Consider the following 6,363-nt stretch of genomic DNA (forward strand, 5'->3'; position numbering starts at 1 on the left):
GGAGGAGGTGCAGATATGACTCACAAAAATGCATCCACTATTGGGCTCAACTACCAAGAACCTGTGAGCAGCAGTGACATTCAAGTCTCCTCTCATCCAAGTAGAGGGACATCAAATACTTCTTTGGACCCTGGGCAGTAAAGAAATCTTGAGGGCTCCATGAGTAGATAACATACCATGAACCATATCAGAGCCCATGGACTGTACCTGCTTGATGACCCTGGACCTCCTTGGCTAAGGTGAGGAGAGGAGACCCCAAACAGCCCTATACCAGTGACTCAGAAACACTGTCAGACAGGATGGACCAGCCTCCACAACCTGAGATGTGCAGTAAGGGTTCTTTTCCATTCCGTACAAAGATGTCTGGTTTGCAGAGTCTCAAATGGATCTGAGACATACTGCAAGGGAGGCTTTGTGTTGGGTGCAGTAGTTAAAACCAGGACATGAGAAGGGTAACTGCAGAGCTGTGATCTCGGAAATTCTGCAGTACCCAGTTTGGATTATTGGAGCCTAGGCAGGCTTTGCAGTCATAGACCTCCCTCTACTGCCCATGTCCCTTCATGACACCTTCTCTAGCAGATAAGACCAGAGTCCAGGCTGCTTCAGGGCTAACAAGACACTTGTTTCTCTCATACACTTACGCTCCTGAGAATCCTAGTAGCTTACAACCAGAAACAGGAAAAATAGAGCCCATCCAAAGCCCTATGATTAAGTCAGAGCTAGTCCCATCTCCTACAAGTGGGCAGGGAAAGGCGACTGATGTGGTGGGCAGAAGTGGTAAGGGCCAACAACTGACTTGCTTGGAAAAGGCTGGAGACTGGTCATGCTGGAATGATCTCAAGCAACCTTCAAGGCTGGCTGGCACAGAAAGGGCTGCTGGATATCTCTTGCCCAGACCACAATGTCCTCCAGGGTTCTGTCTTCACCAGGCCAGTATAGGAAGAGGTAGCACCTGAACTTCATGCCATTGAGAGAGCTAACCTCTTGAGGAACCAGCTGGTCCACCAGTGTGCAGTCTCAGGTTTCGCTGGGTGAGAGAGTCGTGAGCTGTCTGTATGATTGAGTAGACACTTGTTGTCCAGGCTGAGGACATACTGGGCACCTCTGCGGTTGTTCTCTGCCTCTTCAACCTACAGGGAGATAGAAAACATGGAGGTAGTCCGCACCCTGACTTTTGGCACTTTCTATGCTCCTACAATCCCAGGACTGAATGTCTACATAGACCATCTAATTCTGGCAGAGTCGATCTGTCATGGGCCAGATAAGCCATCCTGTTGGTTGCTCTGTCTTAGCTTTCATGACACACTGCCCTCTATTTTACCTCAGGCTGTCTCCTCCAAGCATCCCAGCATGCATCAGCTCCATATCCTGCCCAACATACCTTAGGGTCCCTGATAATTCCAGATACTTTAATGTTCTCCCAGGCTGCACTGTGGGCTCTTGTGTGCCTCAATTCATCCTAGAAGTTCTTGGGAGCCTCCATGCCATGGCATAGGATATCTTTGTGTCCACACTGAGCCGAGTGATTCCATCCAGTATAGGATTCTCTCCCTATTGTTGAATTTTGGCACTTATATCTTTAGGAATGACTGCATATGGTCAACACACACTACCCTGGAAGACCCGAGAGTTCAAGGACGGCCAACTTTCACTTAAGCAAACTTGTCCACAGACTGTGTGGGTCCCATCAGCTGAGAGTAGCCTCCACATTGCAGTGATGTGCAAACTTCTGCCTTTCAGCCATGATGGACTTTAGGATCTAACCTGAGGACCCTACACAAGGCACAGGTAGGTGATGTGTAAATGAGGCATGTTACTGGGTCAGGTCTTCAGTGCAGTGTCTTAAGCTGTCAGGCTTTTGGGAGGGCATATGCTTCTCTATTAAATGAGCTGGCTCCTCTGAAGGCCTCAACTCTGCTGTGTCTGCCGCTCATGCTCCCTCCTCCAAGAATCTAACTGTCCCTAGCTCTCTGTGACTGGCTGGTCAGTCAGCCTTCATGCCACTCCACAGCCACTCTACAACACAGAGCCCACACTGTCCTCTGCAGAAGTTTCACAGGGCTGCTGCTTTAGTCTCTCTGTTGCGCTATGGGGGTCCAAAGTCAAGTTTCTTAGGTCCCTAGGTGTCCCTGAAAAGGCTTTAGAACAAGGAAGAGGTGAAGAAATCAGGAAATAAACTCCTGCAGTACTTCATGACTACCACTGGAGGGCTCTACACCTTTCTGGTCCTAGTGTGCCACTCAGCAAGCTCTCTCACTCACTCTAAGGTTCTGAGCCTGATGGAGAGGACTCCTGCTAAACCCAGTGTTCCCAAGAAACTGGCTGTACCGGCAGGGCTAACTGTAGAGGATTCTCCACGACCCTGAGAACACAATTTGGAAATCTCAGGTAGGCAGGGTGTGTGGGGGAGCAACCAGGGCTGGATGGAGACCTTACCCAGAATTTGATCTCCAGCCCTGCATTCTGATTAGCATGAACTACACTCCTGTGAAGGTCTCTGGGTGGTTCCCGAAATTAGGTAGAGGAAGAGGAGGAGAAGGAGGAGGAGGAGGAGGAGGAGGAGGAGGAGGAGAAGGAGAAGGAGGAAGAAGAAGAGGAGGAGAAGGAGGGGGAGGAGGAGGAGGAAGAGGAAAAAACAAGTAAGCAAGGACAAGACAGGCACGTGGCCCGTACTCACTGCAGTGGCCCATCGTATCCTAGGTGTTTTCCTGCCCTAACTGTGAAGCAGGAACCAAACACCACTCCTCATGGGACTGTCTGAGATGAGGCCAGCTGTGGGTCTGAACTGTCAGCAAGGACAGTAGCTGTCTGTGCCATACATCGAAGCATAGTGTCCCACATAAGCCCATCTCACAAATGATGCCATCTCCTCCCCTGAGTGGCTCAAGTAAGGGTTAGGAGTGCCTCATGAATGCCAAGCTCTCCCCTACTCCTGCGGACCCATGAATGGTGCCTTCTCAGGGCCCATCTATCCTGAGCCCAGGGAGCAGCCAGAGGGCATATTCATGCGAGAGAATATTCATTCAGAGAGAGAAGCAGTGGAGGAGATGTTGTCTGTTGCTCTTATTGTCCTCAGTGCCCAGGGCTTCCCTGTGGTTTGGGTTCAGATCCAGCTCCAGTGAATCACTGATTAAATTCAGCCCATAGAAGCTGCAAACACCATGGGGCACAGGGTAGACCAGGAATGAGGGGCAACCAAGAAATCCAGGACCCTGTGTGGACCAGGGAAGCCAATAATCCAGGTCACCTCTCAGGCAGGATGCAAGGCCAGGAGCTCTGTGTGCCCAGACAGACGTAGATGGGACCCTGACTCCCACAAAATGCTCCTTCAGACCTATTACATCATCAGCTTTGAGAAAGTCGTCCTCATTAAGGACATTCCGCACAACTTGCACTGCCATCTAACTCTGTCTTCCAGGGGTGATCCTCTTCAGGAATATTGACATGTCTTCTATGAATGGTTAATATTCTGAGAATTTGTTTCATAAACGTTGCTCAGCATAGTATCTGTGTCCAAAAGAAGTAATTCAGCAATTATCCCAGGACAGGGAAGCAAAGTCCTCCTCCTCTTCCTCCTCCTCCTACCCCTCCTCCTTCTCCTCCTCCTTCTTCTCCTCCTATTCCACTTTTCCTATTCCTTCTCCTCCAGATTTTTCTCCTCCTCCTCCTGCTCTGCCTTCTCCTCCTCCTCCTCTTCCTCCTCTTCCTCCTCCTCTTTCTTCTCTTCCTCCTCCTCTTCCTCCTCCTCTTCCTCCTTCTGCTACTGCTAATGCTGCTGGTGCTATTGCTGTTACTCCTGTTGGTGCTGTAGCTTCTGCTGGTGTCTTTTCATTGGCCATGTGTCCGAAATCAACACCTGTTTATACACAGGATATGACAGAATTTCAAGATGGCACTGTGAAAGAAAAAAGGAATTTATTCTAAGCAAAAAAAATATATGAGGTAGAATACTTAAATGGCCATTTGGAGCTTTGATTGCTTTATTATTTTATAATTTCTTCTCTTCTACTTCTCAGTTAAGATTTTTGAAAGAAATCATTTAGAAATGTTACCAATCAGTAGGCCTTAGGAACAAAAAAAAATCAGTATACAAAAGACTATGCATGCATCCAGGATTCTGACCATCAACAATAACCCACAAACTAGGTTGTTGATACTTATTCAATGACAAACCTTGTTATTAATTTTAAGGCTTAATGGAATGGGATGTCACATTTGAAAAGATAAGACTCTGTTCTGCAGCACTTGGGATTGATGACCTCATGTGCTAGGACCAGTAGCCCATGGAAGAGTCCAAGATCCCATGAACCTCTAGTCCTCACCCTGTGGGAGCTATTGGCCAAAGGGTGGGATGGAGTCCATCCGAAGGGATGGGTCAGAAAGACAACTCTGTAGAGAGGGGAACTCATCAATCCTATTGGGTCCCTGCTGGAAATAGGAGAAATCAAGAAGAGGCAGGAGGCTTGGTGTTGGGGAAACCTCATAAAGAACTTAGAGAAGATACAAGGTAAGAATTGTGGGGAAAATGGAAACCGGAGACAAGAGGAAGGAGGAGCATAGAGCAAACTGGAAAGGACAAAGCACAAAGGTACCTGGGCTATGCCTGCTGCTTGTTCTCTGGACTCTCCCTGTGGCTCATTTCTCGGGTGAGATGCTGTTCTGCCCCAGGCGAGGTTTCTTTTTGGCAAGCAGTAACAAAGATTAATCAGGGCATTTGCTATATTCATGGTCCACACCTTAAAACCTCTGTGCCATACCCTGCTGGGGATGGGCTTATCCTCTAATGGGGCTCTGTAGGACAGTGAGTTGTCTTCTTTGATTTCCTCATTGCTACTCTTCTCACTGAAGATGCTTGTTTGAATGCATGGGACACTCATGGCACATTTGTGATAGAGGTCCTGTGTAGGTGTCATTGGTAGTGGCCTGAGACGACCAGCCACAGTGGTTCTTTTGCCTGCTTTTGGATGACCCTTCTGGCCATAGTGAGATACTTGACCGTGGGAGGATGACACCCGCAAGGTGCCAAGGACTGGCAGGCTTCCACTCCTCTTTGGTTCTAATCTAAAAGCAGCAGCAGTATCAAGGCTAGGGAATGGGACTGTAACGGGAGGCACTTGCTGTGCCTGGGCTGTGCAGCCATACCCTGGGAGAGCCTGCTGTTGTAGGAAGCAATAAGTTGCCATTTCCTCATTATATTTTCTTTTTATTAGGGAGTATTTTATTACAGAGGCTTGAAATCCCATGCATTTCATCGCACCCAAAATTTCAGGGTCTGGCCTGAGGGGAAGCAGTTCTTCACGACGACCTGTGAACCCCTTCCCGTGTTCTTTGAACCAGGCGTATTTCATCACCTCACTGTCTGTTGGTCTATACATTGGATTTACTGTTAGTAATTGACTAAGGAGGTTCTCCAGTTCTTCTGAAACCCCACAGGGGGTAGGATACACCCCTGCAACAACTTGTTTTTGTAATTCTTGGATGATCACTGAATCAAATGGAAGCTTTCCCACTACCATATAATACAAGACCACTCCTATTGTCCACATGTCATTCTTCATCCCGTCATACAGAAGTCCAAGGAAGAGTTCCGGGGAACCAAAAGAGTACGCACCGCAGTGCTGGTTTAGCATATGTCCAGGTTGTGTTTTGGTGCTCAGCCCAAAGTCGATGACTTTGACCTTTTTGTTTATATCGATCATTATATTGTCCAGTTTCAGGTCTCGGTGAACAATCCCCTTTCCATGGCAGTAGCTCACTGCTGATAATATCTGTTCAAATATTTGCCGAGCCTCATCCTCCTCTATGTGCCCTGACTCTCTGATGTACTGGTAGAGTTGTTGGCCTTCCACCAGCTCCATTATGAGGTATATTCTAGTTTTGTTTTCAATGACTTGTAAGAGAGAAACAATGTTGGGGTGGTTGATCTTTCTCATTATGTTTGCTTCTGTCATGGCTGGCTGGAACCACTGCTTGTCCTTTCGGAGAACTTTGACTGCCACCGGGGATCCTGTGAGCTGGTGGTGGGCCAGGAGGACCTTGGCATGGCTTCCTTTTCCAATAGTCTTCAGTACTTTATATTGGGAATGAAAGGTTCCCTCCTCAGAGATACTGGGATCGGGGTTAGGAGGTGGTAACTCCTTCTCAGTCTCTGTAGGCATTTTGTCAGTACTAATGCTACCTAAAAATAACAAACAAATGGAATCAAATAATGAAAAAGATGGAGCAATTCAGGAACTAAAATTACACATGTGGAACCTAAAAGAAACAAACGAAACAAAAAGAAAAAATAAAAACAAAGAAAAGACTAGATTAGAAAAATAGAGTAAAATTAAAGGGGGAAAATATGAAGAATCATAAGTAAAA

At 47.4% G+C, this 6,363-nt stretch overlaps 1 pseudogene; it reads right to left on the bottom strand.

Moving 5' to 3' along the window:
- Window positions 1-959: 959 nt before the first annotated feature.
- LOC148007121 (sperm motility kinase Y pseudogene) lies at window positions 960-6,158 on the bottom strand (annotated as a pseudogene).
- Window positions 6,159-6,363: the final 205 nt, after the last annotated feature.

Source organism: Rattus norvegicus, chromosome 1, assembly GCF_021556685.1.
Source record: "Rattus norvegicus strain SHRSP/BbbUtx chromosome 1, alternate assembly SHRSP_T2T, whole genome shotgun sequence".
Taxonomy (NCBI): Eukaryota; Metazoa; Chordata; class Mammalia; order Rodentia; family Muridae; genus Rattus; species Rattus norvegicus.